We start from the raw sequence: 23,073 nt of genomic DNA on the forward strand, positions 1-23,073 counted from the left end.
CAGTAGTAGTCCCATCATCCGGCTAATGTGTTAAATGTAAAAAAAAAAAAAAAATTACATGCTACATACATACAACATGCATACTACATACATGCTACATTCATACTACATACTACATACATGCTACATTCATACTACATAAATACTACATGCAACATACATACTACATATATACTACATGCATGCTACATACATACTGCATGCTACATACATACCACATATATACTACATACATACTACATGCATGCTACATGCATGCTACATGCTACATACATAACACATATATACTACATGCATGCTACATACATACTACATGCTACATACTACATATATACTACATGCATGCTACATACTACATGCTACATACATACTACATATATACTACATGCATGCTACATACATACTGCATGCTACATGCATGCTACATACATACTACATACATACTACATGCTACATACATACTACATATATACTACATACATACTACATACATACTACATGCATGCTACATGCATGCTACATACATACCACATACATAACACATATATACTACATGCATGCTACATACATACTACATGCTACATACATACCATATACATACTACATGCATGCTACATACATACTACATGCATGCTACATACATACTACATGCTACATACATACTACATATATACTACATGCATGCTACATACATACTACATGCTACATACATACTACATATATACTACATGCATGCTACATACTACATGCTACATACATACTACATATATACTACATGCATGCTACATACATACTACATGCTACATACATACCACATACATACTACATATATACTACATGCATGCTACATACATACTGCATGCTACATGCATGCTACATACATACATAATACATACTACATGCTACATACATACCACATATATACTACATACATACAATACATTCATACAATACATACATAGACATACAGTACATATAACATAGAGTAACATACTTACCAATACTTGTCACATTGTTCCCCGAAGCCATTGTCTTTTCCGGAATAAATATTAACATAACAAACCACAAAAATACTCACCCACGATCCGAAGCAGTCCACGAGTGTGTCCCACGACGATCTTGGGTAGAGAACTGCAGCATCAGCTGTTGCTGCCATTCTCTACGGGCTGCAGGAATCCAATGACGGAAGGTAGGTATCCTTCCACACTGTATTCCTCCGCCACTTAAAAAAAAAAAAAGTCCCTAGTCTCACTTTATGCCATTGCTGTGTGGGAAATTCCCACGCAGCAATGGCATAAAGTGAGACTAGGGACTTTTTTTTTTTAAGTGGCGGAGGAATACAGTGCGGAAGGATACCTACCTTCCGTCATTGGATTCCTGCAGCCCGTAGAGAACGGCAGCATCATCTGATGCTGCAGTTCTCTACCCAAGATCGTCGTGGGACACACTCGTGGACTGCTTCGGATCGTGGGTGAGTATTTTTGTGGTTTGTTATGTTAATATTTATTCCGGAAAAGACAATGGCTTCGGGGAACAATGTGACAAGTATTGGTAAGTATGTTACTCTATGTTATATGTACTGTATGTCTATGTATGTATTGTATGAATGTATTGTATGTATGTAGTATATATGTGGTATGTATGTAGCATGTAGTATGTATGTAGTATGTATGTAGCATGCATGTAGCATGTAGTATGTATGTAGCATGCATGTAGTATATATGTAGTATGTATGTAGCATGCATGTAGTATATATGTAGCATGTATGTAGTATGTATGTGGTATGTATGTAGCATGTAGTATGTATGTAGCATGCATGTAGTATATATGTAGTATGTATGTAGCATGTAGTATGTATGTAGCATGCATGTAGTATGTATGTAGCATGCATGTAGTATGTATGTAGTATGTATGTAGTATGTATGTAGCATGCAGTATGTATGTAGCATGTATGTAGTATGTATGTAGTATATATGTAGTATGTATGTAGCATGTAGTATGTATGTAGCATGCATGTAGTATATATGTAGTATGTATGTAGCATGCATGTAGTATGTATGTAGTATGTATGTAGTATGTATGTAGCATGCAGTATGTATGTAGCATGTATGTAGTATGTATGTAGTATATATGTAGTATGTATGTAGCATGCCTGTAGTATGTATGTAGTATATATGTAGTATGTATGTAGCATGTAGTATGTATGTAGCATGCATGTAGTATGTATGTAGTATATATGTAGTATGTATGTAGCATGCATGTAGTATATATGTAGTATGTATGTAGCATGCATGTAGTATGTATGTAGTATGTATGTAGCATGCAGTATGTATGTAGCATGTATGTAGTATGTATGTAGTATATATGTAGTATGTATGTAGCATGCATGTAGTATGTATGTAGCATGTAGTATGTATGTAGCATGCATGTAGTATGTATGTAGCATGTATGTAGTATGTATGTAGCATGTATGTAGCATGTATGTAGCATGTAGTATGTATGTAGCATGCATGTAGTATGTATGTAGTATTTTTTTTTTTTTTTTTTTTTCTTTTAACATTTAACACATTAGCCGGATGATGGGACTACTACTGTCCCATCATTGGCTAATGTGTCAATCACTGTCATGGTAGCAGGCATCGCCCGATGGGACTTGTAGTCCCATCGGACGATGCTTGCACAGACCCCCGGACATCAGCACAGCCCCCCGACAGGCCGGCACAGCCCCCCGGCAGGCCGGTACAGACCCCCACAGGGTGCACAGACCACCGGCAGGCCGGCACAGCCCCCCGGCAGGCCGGTACAGACCCCGGGCAGTCCACACAGCCCCCCGGCAGGCCGGCACAGCCCCCCGGCAGGCCGGCAGAGACCCCCGGAAGGCCCGAAATGACGGCGCATCATGATGCGCACACACCGCGCATCATGATGACGTCAGGCCGTCAATCAACTGAACTTCCGATTCCGATGCCGAATTCCGATATTGAAAAAATATCGGAAGTCGGTATCGGAATTCCGATACAGCAAGTATCGGCCGATACCCGATACTTGCGGTATCGGAATGCTCAACACTACCAGTGACTGAAAATCATTGTTTAAAAACCAGTGATAAATTGAGATTCTATTAACTCCTCTATTACTGTCTAGAATATATATATACTGTATATATATATATATATTTTTTTTTAAGGAATGGAAAACTATAGATGAATGTAAACGCAGGTCAGCATATAAAATCTTAAAAAAACATAAAAACAGATATTATTGCACAGGTACAATAAAAGTAATAAAGTTTTTTAACGTAATGATTCCAACTCAAGTTAGATAGATATCTGTCCATTTACTTCATTCAGTAAGGCTAGTTTCACACTTGCGTTAGGAGGCGCAGCGCACAGCCGCCATTTAGCTCCGCCCCCTGCTGCGCCCCCTCAGTTCATCTCCTCCTATGGGCGCATGGCGCTGCATGCGACCTGCATACCCTATCATTTGCATTGAGTATGCAGGCCGTGCGCTGGTTTGATTTTGACGGCGCATGCACCCTTTTGACGGTGCGATGAGCACACCAAAATGCAACACGGTGTGTTTGGCACACGTCAGCGCACATTCAAAAGAGCGCATGCGCCATCAAAATCATACCAGCGCACGACCTGCATACCCAATGCTAACGATAGGGTACGCAGGTCGCATGCAGCGTCATGCCCCCATAGGAGGAGCTGACCGAAGGGGGCGTGGCAGGGGGCAGAGCTGCACGGCGGTTGTGTGCTGCGCCTCCTAACACAAGTGTGAAACTAGCCTAAACCTGTTAAGTGTATTTGGCTGTGATGAACTTACTTAACCATTATAGATGAGCAAATCAATTGTATGCAAATAGGCAGGGAATACGGCAGCTATTTTAGGCTATGTTCACATTAGTGTTTGAGTCCGCAGCGTATCATCCTCATGCACAAACGCATGCAAAAACGCATGCAAAATGCATGTTTACGCAGCGTTTTTTATCCGCATCTTCTTATGCATGATGGAAAAAAAAATGCTGCATGTCTCATGGGATTTCTATATATAGACACACTGCACAGATGAAATCCTCGTCTTTTGCTGCTGTATCCAGCTTCAAGATGGATCTTAGCATGTTCATCTTGATTTGTCATTGAAATTGGCTCTTGCCTTTGCTTTTGTTTGTGAAGAAGAAAGGAGAAGAGTAAGACAGAGAAGACATCATCATTGGTATTGGCAACACCCCATCGTTGAAGTCCGAAAGAGCCATAGAGCCTACCACTCCTTGTACATTGAGCTGCGTGAAAACCCGGAGGTTTGTCAAGTACACGAGAATGTCGGAACAGAGCTTCAATGACTTACTGCTACGTGTCCGAGGATCCATCGCCAGGCACGACACACAGCTACAGCAAGCAATTCCTTGCTGAGGAACGTCTGTTGGTGACCCTGAGGTATGTAATTTTGAAAAACAAACACATTTCCTTATCATTATTGTTATAAAAGCCATGTACTTAATATTTCTTCCATTTTCTGTTCGGCAGATTCCTGACTATCAGAGAGACCTTATCATCTCTACATTTTCAATTCTAGATTGGAGTGTCCATGCTTTCTGGGATTGTTGGCGACACCTGCCGTGATTTATGTGATGTTTTGCATGAAGAATTCCTCCCCCATTCCACAACTGAAGTCTAGCTGGAAAATGCTGCAAAATTCCAGGACATTTGTAATTTTCCTAACTGCTTGGGGGCTGTGAACGGCAAACACATTCGGATTATGAAACCTTCTGGAAGTGGATTTGACTATTTCAACTACAAAAAATACTTTTCCAATGTTCTCATGGCGATTGCAGATGCTGACTGGCGATTTGTCACCGTGGACGTTGGCTCATTTGGACGAGGAAATGACTCACAGACTTTCAAAAACTCTGACATGGTCCAACGTTTGTATGGGAATAATTTAAATTTTCCACAGCCACGACCTCTTCTGAACACTGAAGCACCGCCAATGCCGTTGTTGTGGTTTTGATGAGGCATTTCAGATGTGCACCAACTTCATAAAACCGTACTCAAGTCGGGACTTGAATCACACCGAGAGGATTTACAACTACCCACTGACAAGGGCACGAAGAACTGTGGAGTATGCCTTTGGATTGCTGGTATCTAAATAGTGCATTTTGGGAACAGCCATCAATCTAAAAATTGAGACAATTGTTGAGGTTGTGAAAGCCTTGAAAGCCTGTGTTGTTCTGCACAATTAAACCCTGGCAAAAAAGCGACTCAACTTAGAACTTGAGGATCCTGTTAATGCCACATTGCACGATTACCAAGATCACCCTCTGAGGACAACAGTGGAAGTTGCCAAAATGAGGGATAAATTTGCTGCCTACTTTGTTTTGGATATTGGATGCGTGGCACGGCAAGATGAAATGGTTTAAGCCGCTAAGTTAAATGGACCTGTAATGTTATGTACCTGTAATGTTTGCAGACTTTAATACTAACACCTTGACTGTAACTTTAATAATAAACACCTTTACTGTAACACCCATTAATACTTCACTCAACAATACACACATGTTTAAATAAACAGATAAAGAAACAGGTATTGTTAACCAAAATAATTTTTATTAGCAAACATAACAGGAGGAAATTTGACAAATAAATAACAAAAAAAAGAAAAAAAAAAGGGCTTTACTTTTGGGATTTGCGGGAGGGAGTTACATTGTGGACCTGGGGGGTGTTGGGCTGTAAAGGTAGGCTAGGAGTGGTTGGGGAAGTTGTTACAGGGAAAGTGGCCATCAATTGGAGGACTGGGTCAGAAACATTGGTAGAGGACACATTGAGAGAAGAGGACACATTAGTAGTGGAAGTGAAAACAACTTCCTGAACATGTTCAGACTGAAGTACGCATGCATTTCGAACGCATGCATATGCATGTCCTTGCGTACCAATGCGTTCCCATAGATAGTAATGCCTTTTTTTGTTGCACTCATCCGCATGCGATTGCCTGCGCATATTTGACGGATTTTTGACGCCTCAAAAAATGCACTATGTTGCGTTTGCCAAGCCCCCCCCACACCGCGAAACGAAGCATGCGTACACATGTCCTTGCGTACACCATGTTAAACATATGTACGCATGACACATGTGCATCTATGTGTATCAAACGCTGCACATAGATACACAAATGTGAAACCAGCCTTAGGGTGATTTTTGGATAGTGATTAGAAATAAGCAGATCGATCCATGGAGAAATGACTTTGAGTTGAATTTTTCTCAAATTCGCAGGTCTCTGCAAATCAAAATAGTTTGTGATTCGATTCACAAGGATCGCTAAAAAAAATGCCCAGCACCATTTCACTTGCTGCTGAAGACTCAGAGAGGAGGCTATTAGCATCATGTGTGGCCATGCAGGCTTCCCCATGATGTCTTGCAGGTTACTGGCAAAGAAGATGCTATGGGGCCCAACAACTAAGGGTATCGATGGATAATTGAATGAGGCTCCATTGCATGTTTTCTATATTGAGTTCCAAAGTGTGTGAATTAGTCCTTTAACATTATTTTGACATCTCTGCATTTCCCATTTATTAGTACCATGACATCACTGTGTTCATTATATTTGCACTTTAACATTAATATGTTTTTTTCTTCAGGTGTTGTAATGTTACTGTGCACAGTGAATTTTTCTTTTTTCTGTATGTTATTCTGGTGTTCTAATATTGTGATATAATAATGTACAGTGCTTAGCATAAATGAGTACCCACCAACAGATATGACAGAAAATCTTTAGTTTCCATTCAGAATAAACATTTTCTGTGGCATTTCATACTTCAAAATACATTGAGTTCAAACAAGATTTAAGTTATTGGGATGATAAAGACCAAACAAAATTTCAGTGAGAGCTGCTCGTAGGATTGCGAGAGAGGCATGTCAGTACACCCGCTTGACTGCAAAAGACTTTCAGAAAAATTTAGCAGACTCTGTAGTTGTGGTACATTGTTCTACTGTTCAGAGACACCTACACAAATTTGGCATTCATGGAAGAGTCATCAGAATTAAACCTCTCCTGCGTCCTCACATAAAATTCAGCTTCAGAAGTATGCCAAAGAACATCTAAACAAGCCTTGTGCATTTTGGAAGCAAATCCATTTTGGTCACAATGATCAAAGGCATGTGTAGAGAAAAAAGGCACATAATTTCAGGAAAAGAACATCTCACCAGCCATTAAACATGGGGGTGAATCAATCATGCTTTGGAGTTGTGTTGCAGCCAATGGCATAGGGAACATTTCACAGGTAGATAGAAGAATGGATTCAATGAATCGTCAATAAATTCTTGATGGAAACATAACACCCTCTGTAAAAATGCTGAAGTTGAAAAGAGGATGGCTTCTACAAATGTACAAATGGATAATGATCTAAAACATGTCAAAACCCACAATAGACTACTTCAAAAGGTGCAAGCTGAAGGTTTTACAATGGCCCGCACAGTCTCCTTATCTGAACATCACTGAAAATCGGTGACTTGACCTCAAAATAGCATTGCATGCAAGTGGATCCAGGAATCTCACAAAGCTACAAGAATTTTCCAAGGAGGAATGGATGAAAATCCCACAACTCAAACAAGAATTGAAAGACTCTTGTCTGGCTAAAAAAAAGCATTTACATGCTCTGATACTTTCAAAAGTGGTTGCTACTAGGTACTGTCCATAAAAAAACAAAAACAGAAACATAATGTTGAAATACCCTACAGTGAATAGATAAATAGCATAGTGCATGAAAATAATGTATGGTATTTAGTTGACATGGTTTTTGATCTAAAAAATGCGAAAGCCATCCCACCTTGTCACGGCGACCGTAATTGGGATGGTCTTAACTCTAATATTAAAAACTTTACCGTTTGTCAAGTGATGTGCATGTAGATAAGGACTGAGATGGACTATGACCAACAAGTAGATGCATGGCCAAGGGAGACCACATGAATATTGCCCAGGCAGGCCACACCTATTATATGCACATAATACAATCAGACAGAAAAAAAACAAAAGGTATGAACTGATGTGTAAACTGGTGTGCATTCAGCATGTAAGCACATTTTCTCACAGGTCACTAAGCAGAAAAAAAAGACCACTATTCCCAGTCCCTGGTCCCAGTCCATCTCAGCCTTTATCTACAGTATATGCACATCACTTGAGAAATGATAAGGTTTTTATTATTAGAGTTAGGACTATCCCAACTTTGGTCGCCGTGACAAGACAGGATTGCTTTTGTATTTTTTTTATCAAAAAACATGCTAACTAAATAATCATTTAATCTTCAACTTGCTTAACTCTTCTCCAACACTATTTACTAGTAATTTTCACAAGGGGTGCCCGAATGTTTACATGCCGCTATAGCACTGTGTACAATTGATCATTTGCCCTTCTAACTAGCTAATTCTTTTCTTTTCTCTGCTACATGTAGAAACAGGAAGTTTCTTTTTCCCTTCATTTATCATTCCCCTTTTCAACTCCTCACCCAGCTGTTCCTACCTTCCCCAAGCCAGGGACTTTTACAGTGACTCAGGCAGGGTAAAGATACATCCTGTTTCTACATAGAGGTAAGAATGATTCAGCTAGTTACTTTGTAATGATATGATGTCATAGACCTAATGAAAAAGAGAATAATTAACTGGATAGAAGGGTAGCATGTAAAATTGTAAGTACACAGTGCTTTATAATATGGTTATAATATAGTAAGAGGATAAACATTTTGATGGGAGGGGTGCTTGTTTAAAAAAGAAGATGCTGCCATCTCTATGTGCCCTTGATCGACGTGCATTTTTCCTACATGACAATTTTCCAAAGCACACATCAGTTGCATTTCTGAAGAAATACAGGGTGAAAGTGATTCAGTCTCCTGATCTGAGCCCAATTGAACACCTATGGTTGAGTCTGAAGAGACAAGTTGAGCATCGTTCTACACCCAATATCCAGGCTCTAAAAGGTCATTCTTGAAGAATGAAAAAAAGATAGATGTTGCAATAAGTAACCAAATTGTTCATTCCATGCCTAGAAGACTTTGTGCGTCCTTAAATATCATGGAGGTCACACAAAATACTAGATGTAGTAGATTTTTGAAGTGGGGTGTATTCATCTTTTCCTATTTACATCAACGATTTTGAGTAAAACTGAAGATTTTGTAATGAAAGTGATATTATTAACCTAAGGGGTAAGGTTTCTCATTGAGGAGAGTGGCAAGTCAGGTCTGGCATTCCAGTTTGACAAGACTTAAAAACTTTGCACACTACTCTGGGAAATTAAACAGGGAAATTGTCTCTTCAGAGAGGAAGAGGGCTTGAATTCTAGTGCCACCAATTGGACATGGATTTATCTGTGACAGTTGCTTGGTTTTGTGAGTGTGATTATTCCCTTTCTTCTCCTACTTTGGTTTGACCCCATCCTTCACGCCCTGGTGTATACCTCTGTTATATGTCAGTGTATATTTTTATATTTGGTATTTTCCTTTACCCCTGTTCGTATTACCTTGTTAGTCTGGTTGGTGTACTATGGTGAACTATAACTCACCTTTCCCCTGAGTTTGGGAAGGGAACAGACTGAGGACTGATTCAGACAAAGACAAGGAAGGTGGCCTTGGTATGTTCACCTTCAGACGTAATCCAGGGAACAGGGCGAGCTAGTGTGCCCCCTAGCATTAGGGAAGGAGCCCCTGGTCCCTTACACTATATATACCATGTTACAATATCCATGGGTGCATTATTCTTGTGTTGTGACATCATTTCTTGCCTTATTTTTTTACTCTAATATAACTGTTTGTATTTTTTCTTTGCTTTAACTTTACTAATTATCTCTGTACTTTCTCATTGCATGGATTATCTATATGTTGTAAGTCATGTGATTACAGCCGAAACGCAACTTATGTATTATCCCACTACTGCGACATTACTTTCTGCATTAAGTTTGTATAGTGGTTTCACTGACTTCAATATCTCTGTTAAACATTATAAACATATCTCTATATTTTATTTTTTTCCTATCAGTAAGTCTTTGGAGTGTGGGATGAAACTTTTTCAACAAAATTCGATTCACAGAAAAGTCATTCTCCAAGCATTTAATGTCCCTTATTATGTTCTGAGGTCTCTCAAGATCTCAGAGAATAATAAAGATAAGATGTAAAAATTTAAAAAAACTACTTGTACTCACCTCACCGCTCACCTCTCCGGCCGCTGCCATTACTAGCTGGCCTAAAATGAATATTGTGCTGGAGATGCTATGTGAAACAGGTATTCAAGACAGGTCAGAGGGCAAGTAGCAGCAGGTGCAGCTGGAGAGGTAAGTAGCTGACAAAAGGTTCAATAGAAAAAGTATTCTCACCTCATTGCTCACCTCTGCGGCCACGTCCTCTGCTCCATGCCCATAGTTGATTCTTCTTTGCCTCTGTCGCATCACATCTCTGACCCAGTGTTCACTCCAGGCAGGAGCTTCCTGCCACAAGTAGGCCGCAGATCATGCACAGTGAACTCTGAGGCCTGCTCGCAGCAGGATATCCCAGCCTAGAGTGACCATCGGTCCTGAAATGTGGTGTGACGGAGGTGCAGAGGACAGTACAGCAGGCAAGGAGCTGTGGGACCATCTGAAGAGGTGAATATTGAGGTATGTTTTTTTTTTCTTTTTAACCTTTTGCGGCCCATCTACTGTTCAGCAAGATGGTAACCACATCGAAACTCAATTTTTCAGAATTTGCGCAGAGCAAATTACAAAACATCCATATTCTCCACAATGTGGAATTTTATCAAATTCTAGTAGAATTCATTTTCACTCAAATAAATTTTCTCATCTCTAAATGTGAATTGGGAGAAGATACCTGGCACAGAGTGGAGACAAAGATAATTTTTTATTCTATGGAGCCTCGTAAATACTCATTACAAATACAAGACTACCAGTCTAATATCTCTTTACCAACAGTTTTAAAAAACTAGTATAAAGTGTGTGACATTTGCAGAAGTTCTCATGTTCTACAAATACAAAGACATTATTGAGGATGGTAACAGACGTACAAACGAGAATATAGAGAAGGAAATTCAGCTACTTGGTAAAGGGAAAAAAATAACCATAAATGAAAGTATAAAAGCTAAATAACATTTAACATTTTATACTTTGGACTTTACATTATTATTTACTTGTTCAATTGTATTATATTGTTGAATAAACCTGTGTAATTATTTTTACAGACAATGACGCAATTTGCAGTTTTATGTAAATGCACAAGGTTATAGAAGCTTGTATTTAAGCCATGAGTAAGGAATTTTACATTTCTGTGTCCCAGTTCAGCAATAAGAATGGCTTTCATCTGATGATGAAGAGTACAGAGATTCTCATAAGATATAGGTCAATTATTTCTTCTTTCTGAAGTGGAATTGGTACTGTTTTTAAATCCTGCAAATTAGAAATCCACATTAGTAGGAAAGTATATGAAGCCACATGAGACGAGTGAGAATCATTCATGGAAGAAAAAATATATACTTGTTTCTTTTACCAATGCTTTCTAAGTCTGCAGACTAAAAACTTTTGCACTGCCAGCAAAGTCAGAGAGTATTTTTAATTTTACTTTACACTTTACACATAAGATATCCTTAATTTTTGTTATAAAAATGTAAGAGTCCTCAGTGGTTGATACCTTTTAATGGCTGAAAAGATCATAGAAAATTGCAAGCTTTCAAGACTACTCTGGTCTCTTCATCAGGTACAGAATAACACAAAATCATGAGTAGTCTCGAAATCTTGCAATTTGTTACCATCCAACCACTGAGGACGCTCAAATTTTTATATTTTTCAATCTACTGGCTAACACGGAACAAAGATATATTTTTTCTTTTTGATGACATTTTTCCATCTGCAATTGGTACAAATGTTATCGCACATGTGTTCCATTTACTGACGTATTGTGCATACACAAATTTGCGGTAAAATTTGAAGTAAATACAAATACCATGACACTGCAAACATGTAGAAACAAAGTAAAAATTAAATGTACAATTAAGATCTATTGCAAAATGTCTTCATTCTTCATCTTAGAATGATTGATTAAAAAAATGCTTGTGAAGGTGGACATAGCCTTTATTATAACCTTACATGTATAACCCCTTTACATAGTAAATAGTTACTTATTACAGGTTTTTGGTAATAGTGTAGTGCATCATGGGGTAGTAGAAGCGGGCGAGGCACTCGTCTCCTCCTTTTATGCCAGCCCTGCATGAAAGTGTGGATCTTGGCTTGGTGTTTGTACTTGTGTTGTAAGAGCTTTACGCTAGTGCAGGTCACCTGAAGCCAGTGGTTTGGCTGCCCAGAACCATAGATTCCTTAGTTCAATAAAGGAGACTCCCGTTCAAAAACTCAGTCTTTACTGAAGAATAACTTGGTAAAGGTTATGTACAAGGGATAGCGGGTACAAAGTCTTATGGATCTTTCCTTTGCAGTTCAAAGCATTTTCACTCGCACAGTATCCATACTCTATAGTCTACTCTAGGGTTGGTGAAGCACACTGTTTTCCCTACTTCACCACAACCCAGCTTTTATGCAAGATCAGCAAGTCTCTTTACTCGCTCAACTGTTCCGTGCCTTATTTATTCCATTACTGGTGCTCTGGTCTACCACTTGGGACACCTAATACTCCCACGAACTCAGTCCTGATTAGGCCCATTACCTTCTGGATTTGCATGCTCAGGGTTTTTTGTGACTTGTTGTCTTATTTAAGGACCCCTTTCAGGAAGATCACTTTGTCACTTCAGGATATCGCTACCTTTGCTCTTAGTCTCCTGCTCACTCTGCACCTCATACTCGCACTTGAACTAGCACTCCAACTAACTAACTACAGGAAGTGGTCTCTTTCCCTAATGCTAAGCCTCTCCCACTGTGGGCTAGTCCCAACATTAGCTTTATCCTATCTTACCCTATCGTCATTGCTTAAACTACAGTCACCTATCTATCTCTACACTACTTATGTCAAAGATTGGGCAACCCTGGTCAAAATTAAAGTTATTGTGAACAGTTAAGCAAGTTGAAGATTAAATGATCTCTAAAAGGGCCAAAGTTAAAGATGACACATTTCCTTTGCATTTTATTAATTAAAAAAACATAATATCATTTTTTACATTTTAAAAATTACAAAAAGGAAAATGGGTCAATGCAAAATGTTGGCACTCTAGGAGATTTGTGTGTTCAGATAACTTTGGTCAAGGCTTTAGACCTTAATTGGCCTGTTAGGAGTAACATGATGAGTCCATCAAATATTATTTAAGTGAATGATGTAAAGCCTGAAATCCATGATGTCTATAAAATATGGATAACTAATAAACTGTAAGAGATCAATGGTGGCCTAAGAAAGCAGGGTGGGTGGCAGAGAAACAACAGTATTGGTTTGGCGATTATGCTGGCCATTTTCATATTTCAAATTGTTGGTACCAAGTGGCCCATGTTTTCCAGAATGATGAGTGTATGTGTTTCCCAACTGCACAATTCTTCTAAATCAGTAAATCAATTGTATTTTGTCCAATCATTCTGAATGGGTCAGAGGAGTGGATTGCTTCCAATGTATTGGGATTAAATGTTTAGCACACCTTACTATTAGAGGTAAAAGATAATTTTTTTTGTTTTAAAGCTTGTGGGGGTGCTGGACAAAAGCACTTCAGCTGAAGATAGATCCTTTCTTATTAATCCAAAGTTTCTTAAAGTTTGAATAATTTTTGACCATGATTGTAGTAAGCTAGCAGAACTAAAATATATGTGATAAGTTTCTTATAAGGGTACCAGGGTATAAGGGCACATCTCCAGCATAAGTTGCTGTCTGTAACACCTAAGTGACACAAAAATCAGAGGTCGTGTATAGAGTTGAGCGATACCATCCGATACTTCAAAGTATCGGATCGGAATGGATCGGCCGATCTTAAAAAAAAAAGTATCGGTATCGCCGATTCCGATACCGGAAGTCCCATTCATGTCTATGGGACTTCCGGTATCGGAATAAGAAAAACCCTATTTTTGCCTTGTACAGCCTCTCTGGGGTCTGTACGGGCCTTTCGGGGGGCTGTGCCAGCCTGCCAGGGGGTCTGTGCAGGCTCCGGTGGTCTGTGCCGGCCTGCCGGGGGGCTGTGACGGCCTGCCGGTGGTCTGTGCAGGCTCCGGTGGGCTGTGCCGGCCTGCCGGGGGGCTGTGCCGGCCTGCCGGGGGGCTGTGCAGGCTCCAGGGGGCTGTGCCGGCCTGCCGGTGGTCTGTGCAGGCTTCGGGGGTCTGTGCAGGCATCGTCCGATGGGACTACAAGTCCCATCGGGCGATGCCTGCTACCATGACAGTGATTGACACATTAGCCAATGATGGGACAGTAGTAGTCCCATCATCCGGCTAATGTGTTGAATGTAAAAAAAAAAAAAAAAAAAAAAAAATTACATGCTACATACATGCTACATACAAACAACATGCATACTACATGTAACATACATACTACATATATACTACATGCAACATGCATACTACATGCATGCTACATACATGCTACATACTACATACATGCTACATTCATACTACATATATAATACATGCATGCAACATACATACTACATATATACTACATGCATGCAACATACATACTACATATATACTTCATGCATGCAACATACATACTACATATATACTACATGCATGCAACATACATACTACATATATACTACATGCATGCAACATACATACAACATATATACTACATGCATGCAACATGCATACTACATATATGCAACATGCATACTACATATATACTACATGTGACATACATACTACATATATACTACATGCATACTACATACATGCTACATACTACATGCATGCTACATACATACTACATGCATGCTACATACATACTACATGCATGCTACATACATACTACATGCTACATACATACTACATACATACTACATATATACTACATGCATGCTACATACATACTACATACATACTACATGCTACATATATACTACATACATACTACATGAATGCTACATACATACTACATGCATGCTACATACATACTACATGCATGCTACATACATACTACATGCATGCTACATACATACTACATGCATACTACATGCATGCTACATACAATACATTCATACAATACATACATAGACATACAGTACATATAACATAGAGTAACATACTTACCAATACTTGTCACATTGTTCCCCGAAGCCATTGTCGTCTACGGAATAAATATTAACATAACAAACCACAAAAATACTCACCCATGATCCGAAGCAGTCCACGAGTGTGTCCCACGACGATCTTGGGTAGAGAACTGCAGCATCAGCTGATGCTGCCGCTCTCTACGGGCTGCAGGAATCCAATGACGGAAGGTAGGTATCCTTCCACACTGTATTCCTCCGCCACTTAAAAAAAAAAAGTCCCTAGTCTCACTTTATGCCATTGCTGTGTGGGAATTTCCCACACAGCAATGGCATAAAGTGAGACTAGGGACTTTTTTTTTTTAAGTGGCGGAGGAATACAGTGCGGAAGGATACCTACCTTCCGTCATTGGATTCCTGCAGCCCGTAGAGAGCGGCAGCATCAGCTGATGCTGCAGTTCTCTACCCAAGATCGTCGTGGGACACACTCGTGGACTGCTTCGGATCATGGGTGAGTATTTTTGTGGTTTGTTATGTTAATATTTATTCCGTAGACGACATTGGCTTCGGGGAACAATGTGACAAGTATTGGTAAGTATGTTACTCTATGTTATAAGTACTGTATGTCTATGTATGTATTGTATGAATGTATTGTATGTAGCATGCATGTAGTATGTATGTAGTATGTATGTAGCATGTAGTATGTATGTAGCATGTAGTATGTATGTAGCATGCATGTAGTATGTATGTAGCATGCATGTAGTATGTATGTAGTATATATGTAGCATGTAGTATGTATGTAGCATGCATGTAGTATGTATGTATTATGTATGTAGCATGTAGTATGTATGTAGTATGTATGTAGTATGTAGTATGTATGTAGCATGCATGTAGTATGTATGTAGCATGCATGTAGTATGTATGTAGTATGTATGTAGCATGCATGTAGTATGTATGTAGCATGCATGTAGTATATATGTGGTATGTATGTAGCATGTAGCATGTATGTAGCATGCATGTAGTATATATGTAGTATGTATGTAGCATGTATGTAGTATGTATGTGGTATGTATGTAGCATGTAGTATGTATGTAGCATGCATGTAGTATATATGTGGTATGTATGTAGCATGTAGCATGCATGTAGCATGCATGTAGTATGTATGTAGTATGTATGTGGTATGTATGTAGCATGTAGCATGCATGTAGTATGTATGTAGTATATATGTGGTATGTATGTAGCATGTAGTATGTATGTAGCATGCATGTAGTATGTATGTAGTATATATGTGGTATGTATGTAGCATGTAGTATGTACAGTTGTGGCCAAAAGTATTGACACCCCTGCAATTCTGTCAGATAATACTCAGTTTCTTCCTGAAAATTATTGCAAACACAAATTCTTTGGTATCATTATCTTCATTTAATTTGTCTTAAATGAAAAAACACAAAAAGAATTGTCCTAAAGCCAAATTGGATATAATTCCACACCAAACATAAAAAAGAGGGTGGACAAAAGTATTGGCACTGTTCGAAAAATCATGTGATGCTTCTCTAATTTGTGTAATTAACAGCACCTGTAACTTACCTGTGGCACCTAACAGGTGTTGGCAATAACTAAATCACACTTGAAGCCAGTTGACATGGATTAAAGTTGACTCAACCTCTGTCCTGTGTCCTTGTGTGTACCACATTGAGCATGGAGAAAAGAAAGAAGACCAAAGAACTGTCTGAGGACTTGAGAAACCAAATTGCGAGGAAGCATGAGCAATCTCAAGGCTACAAGTCCATCTCCAAAGACCTGAATGTTCTTGTGTCTACCGTGCGCAGTGTCATCAAGAAGTTTAAAGCCCATGGCACTGTGGCTAACCTCCCTAGATGTGGATGGAAAAGAAAAATTGACAAGAGATTTCAACGCAAGATTGTGCAGATGTTGGATAAAGAACCTCGACTAACATCCAAACAAGTTCAAGCTGCCCTGCAGTCCGAGGGTACAACAGTGTCAACCCATACTATCCGTTGCCGTCTGAATGAAAAGGGACTGTATGGTAGGAGACCCAGGAAGACCCCACTTCTTACCCCGAGACATAAAAAAGCCAGGCTGGAGTTTGCCAAAACTTACCTGAAAAAGCCTAAAACGTTTTGGAAGAATGTTCTGTGGTCAGATGAGACAAAAGTAGAGCTTTTTGGGCAAAGGCATCAACATAGAGTTTACAGGAGATAAAAAGAGGCATTCAAAGAAAAGAACACGGTCCCTACAGTCAAACATGGCGGAGGGTCCCTGATGTTTTGGGGTTGCTTTGCTGCCTCTGGCACTGGACTGCTTGACCGTGTGTATGGCATTATGAAGTCAGAAGACTACCCACAAATGTTGCAGCATAATGTAGGGCCCAGTATGAGAAAGCTGGGTCTCCCTCAGAGGTCATGGGTCTTCCAGCAGGACAATGACCCAAAACACACTTCAAAAAGCACTAGAAAATGGTTTGAGAGAAAGCACTGGAGACTTCTAAGGTGGTCAGCAATGAGTCCAGACCTGAATCCCATAGAAAACCTGTGGAGAGATCTAAAAATGGCAGTTTGGAGAAGGCACCCTTCAAATATCAGGGACCTGGAGCAGTTTGCCAAAGAAGAATGGTCTAAAATTCCAGCAGAGCATTGTAAGAAACTCATTGATGGTTACCGGAAGCGGTTGGTCGCAGTTATTTTGGCTAAAAGTTGTGCAACCAAGTATTAGGTTGAGGGTGCCAATACTTTTGTCTTGCCCATTTTTGGAGTTTTGTGTGAAATGATCAATGTTTTGCTTTTTGCTTCATTCTCTTTTGTATTTTTTTCATTTAAGACAAATTAAATTAAGATAATAATACCAAAGATTTTGTGTTTGCAATCATTTTCAGGAAGAAACTGAGTATTATCTGACAGAATTGCAGGGGTGTCAATACTTTTGGCCACAACTGTATGTAGTATGTATGTAGTATGTATGTAGCATGCATGTAGTATGTATGTAGTATGTATGTAGCATGCAGTATGTATGTAGCATGCATGTACTATATATGTAGTATGTATGTAGCATGTAGTATGTATGTAGCATGCATGTAGTATATATGTAGTATGTATGTAGCATGTAGTATGTATGTAGCATGCATGTAGTATATATGTGGTATGTATGTAGCATGTAGTATGTATGTAGCATGCATGTAGTATATATATATATATATTTTTTTAAACATTTAACACATTAGCCGGATGATGGGACTACTACTGTCCCATCATTGGCTAATGTGTCAATCACTGTCATGGTAGCAGGCATCGCCAGATGGGACTTGTAGTCCCATCGGACGATGCTTGCACAGACCCCCGGACATCGGCACAGCCCCCCGGCAGGCCGGTACAGACCCCCACAGGGTGCACAGACCACCGGCAGGCCGGTACAGACCCCGGGCAGTCCACACAGCCCCCTGGCAGGCCGGCAGAGACCCCCGGAAGGCCCGAAATGACGGCGCATCATGATGCGCACACACCACGCATCATGATGACGTCATTTCGGCTGTCAATCAACTTTGAACTTCCGATTCCGATGCCGATGCCCGATATTGAAAAAATATCGGAAGTCGGTATCGGAATTCCGATACAGCAAGTATCGGCCGATACCCGATACTTGCGGTATCGGAATGCTCAACACTAGTCGTGTACCAACAAGATAATATTTTGCAAGAATTTTCCTGTAAGATAGAACACCTGGAAAAGCCATGGGAGAATATTCTTAAGTTCCATATCTGTTAATTTAATATTTAGCTTCTTTTCCCATTAAATTAGATAAAATGGGTTTCAAGGTATTGTGGGGTATGTTAGATGGGTATATAAAGAGCATCTTGGGGAAGGTTACCTTGGAGAGTAGGTCAAGCCATGACAAGTTTCCCACAGTCGGGAATTTTAGTTTAAGTTGTTCAAAAATGTGGGTAATATTTCTTTGTTGCAGGAAATCAGAACAGATTAATTTTAATGTGATTTTATAAAAAAATTGCATTATGGAGAATCTGAAATATTTGTGCGACGCGAGTCACTATGGTAATAATAAGTCCCACAAATGGAGAGAAAGACACTATAACAGATAGTAATTTAATACTACTTACTGGATAAGTAAAGGGAGGTCAAATGATCCCAGGTCAATTCATGATCCGGGGTCAGGAAAACCAGTAAGGTAATATAGTTTACAGGGAGCAGGTAAAAGAGAAGTCAGGTCACAAGGAAATAGTCAAGGTCCAGGAAGGGAACAAAGTCATGCTGGGTCAGGCACAGAGCACAGAGTGATCAGACTTACACAGGCAACAGCAAGTGTACGATTGACACAGAGTGAACGACCTAGCATGCTTAAGTAGAAGACTAATTAAGGAAAGTGAACACAGATGATGCAGCACAAACCAAGAACAACCCCAACACAAAGTAACATATCAGACAGGAACAGAGTGGAGATCGTGACAGTTTGTCATTTGTTTCACTTGCATCCAGCAATTTTAGCCATTTAACCGCCATTTTGCTGGATTCTATTGTGGGTCAGTAAGGGGGTAAAAAGTTAAAAAAAAAAAATCATACTCACCTCGTCCTTCACCTGCCCTGCTGCCGCAGTTCCCTTGCCTGGTCTTCAGTTTACACACATCATTGTTCAGGATTGTTCACTAGGCATTATGAACGTCCCACACTGACTAAGCCCCAAACACGTAATTGATTTTTATTACATAATGTGATGCTTATTCTGTATAAAACATGTGTGACCAAATTAGATGAGGAGGAAAGTCAGTACTATTTTTTGTTAATTTTTTAGCCCTTTTTCTCCTTTCCCTTTAAATGCTTTGGGATTTAGAGAAACCTTATAGCATTAAAAAAAAATGGTAACAATGGATGGCAATTTCTATTCACGACAAATTAATTTAATGTGAAGCGAATGTGCCAGCCGAATTTGAATAATTCTACCTAAATCAAATGTTTTCTTCTCTTGCTGGGAGTATCCATAAAGAAGAGACGTTTGCATAACTGTGCTAATCCAATGATTTTAAAGGGAATCTGTCAGTAGACGTCCATATGGACACATAGGTAGTGATGGGTGAACTTAAACAGTAAAGTTAGGGGTCAATACCGAACACCTGGTGTTCTTGCACAGACCCACAAAATGGACTTCTCCAGGAAGTCCATGTTACTGTTTAGGTTTGGCACCCCGAATATCAGCTGTTTTCCATGCTGCCATTTCTGTGACAGCACGAGAAACACCGGCACTCTGATCGACAGTAAGATCATTACTGCCGGTCAGAGAGCTGTGTTTCCAAACTGTTAGATGACAGCATGTGATCTAGCAGCTGTTACCTGAGAAAAATGTTACTGCTGGTCACAGGCATCGGCTAATGAAAATACTACTCTCATCAGTGCATGCCTGTTGTTGCTGATAGCAGCAAGAGCAGGCAAAGGTGATGAGAGTATTCATCAGCTGGTACCTGTGCAATAAACAAATACATTTTTTAAAAAAAATTATGTGGGGTCTCTTCTATTTTTGATAACCAGCGCAGGCAAAACAGACAGCTCCAACCTCTAGCTGTCAGCTTTATAATGGCTGGTTTTCAAGAATAGGGAGATCCTACGCCGTTTTTAACCCCTTAACACCTAAGGGTGGTATGCACGTTAATGACCGGGCCAATTTTTACAATTCTGACCACTGTTCCTTTATGAGGTAATAACTCTGGAATGCTTCCATGGATCCTGATGATTCTGATGTTTTCTCATGACATATTGTACTTCATGTTAGTGGTAAAATTTATTTGATGTAACTTGTGTTTGTTTGTGAAAAATAACAGAAATTTGGCGAAAATTTTGAAAATTTCGCAATTTTCCAACTTTGAATTTTCATGTCCTTAAATCACAGAGATATGGCACACAAAGTACTTAATAAGTAACATTTTCCACATGTTTACTTTACATCAGCACAATTTTGGAACCAAAATTTTTTTTTGTTAGGAAGTTATAAGGGTTAAAAGTTGACCAGCGATTTCTCATTTTTACAACACCATTTTTTTTAGGGACCACATCACATTTGAAGTCACTTTGAGGGGTTTATATGATAGAAAATACCTAAAAGTGACACCATACTAAAAACTGCACTCCTCAAGGTGCTCAATACCACACTCAAGAAGTTTATTAACCCTTTAGGTTTTAGAATGTTTTAAAAAAAATGAACGTTTGACTTATTCAATGCAGAATTGGCTGGAATTGAGATCAGACACCATGTCACGTTTGGAGATCCCCTGATGTGCCTAAACAGTGGAAACCCCCAATTCTAACTCTAACCCTAACCCCAACACACCCCTAACCCTAATCCCAGCCCTAACCATAACCCCAACCACAAACCTAACCCTAACACACCCCTCATCCTAATCCCAACCCTTTCCCTAATCCTAACTTTAGCCCAAACCCTTACCCTAACTTTAGCCCCAACCCTAACCCTAACTTTAGCCCCTACCCTAACCCTTGCCCCAACCCTAACTTTAGCCCCAACCCTAACTTTAGCCCCAACCCTAACCTTAACCCCAACCCTAACCCTAATGGGAAAATGGAAATAAATACATTTTTTAAATTTTATTATTTTTCCCTAACTAAGGGGGTGATAACGGGGCATTTTATTTACTATTTATAGCAGGTTTTTATGTTTTTTAGCTGTCATACTGTAAAAGACGCTTTTTATTGCAAAAAATAGTTTTTGCATCACCACATTTTGAGAGCTATAATTTTTCCATATTTTGGCCCACAAAGTCATGTGAGGCCTTATTTTTTGCGGGATGAGTTGATGTTTTTATCGGTACCATATTCGGGCACATGACATTTTTTGGTCGCTTTTTATTGTGATTTTTGGGGCACAGAATGAACAAAAAGCAGCATTTCATGAATTTCTTTGGGGGGGACGTTTATATCGTTCTGCATGTGGTTAAATTGATACATCAGTTTTATTCTTCAGGTTAGTACGATTACAGCGATACCTCATTTATATTTTTTATGTTTTGGCGCTTTTATACAATAAAAACTATTTTATATAAAAAATAATTATTTTTGCATCGCTTTATTCTGAGAGCTATAACTTTTTTTATTTTTTTGCTGATGATGCTGTATGGCAGTTCGTTTTTTTGTGGGACAAGATGACGTTTTCAGCTGTACCATATTTATTTATATCCATCTTTTTATTTGCGTGTTATTGCACTCTTTGTTCGGCGGTATGATGATAAAGCATTGTTTTTGCCAGTTTTAAGGGGCTCACTAAAGGGGTTAACTAGTGGGATAGTTTTATAGGGCGGATCGTTAAGGACTCGGCTGTCAAAGACACCGCACTACACTTGCTCATAGAGCCAGTGCACGTGTCCTGAGTTCAGAAGCAGTGCTAAGAGTTACCTGGGGAGCAGGGCAGCAGAGGTGACAAAGCGTGCTTCAAGCTAATAGTGTCAGGGTCCAGAGAACTCAGATTATGGCAAAGCAGAAGTCATGCACAGTACAGACCAGCGAGGTACAGGAGGGATAAACAGATGGGAGGTCAGACAAAGCCAAAGGTCATACACAGGATCACAGTACAGTACCAGGGAGGAGACAGAGCGGATAATCAGGGCCAAGCAGAGATCAAAACCAAACAGACATATAAGGTACCAGGCAGAATCCAAAGCGATATCCAGGGAACAGACCGAGTCATACATAGAGAATCAAGTAACCAGAACACAGCACTAACACACTCAGGGGTCACCACACAATGCCAAGGGCGAAAGTATAACTGACAGGGATGGGAGCGTCCTGAGGCTATAAGAAGCCTCCCCCAGAACCAGGGAGAGGCCACAATCATAGCCCCAGGATCACAACCTTTAACCCCAGAAATGCCAGTCATCAGCACTGGTTCCAAA

The sequence above is a fragment of the Dendrobates tinctorius genome, unplaced genomic scaffold (assembly GCF_039654945.1).
Source record: "Dendrobates tinctorius isolate UK_male_01 unplaced genomic scaffold, ASM3965494v1 ptg000207l, whole genome shotgun sequence".
NCBI classification, from domain to species: Eukaryota; Metazoa; Chordata; class Amphibia; order Anura; family Dendrobatidae; genus Dendrobates; species Dendrobates tinctorius.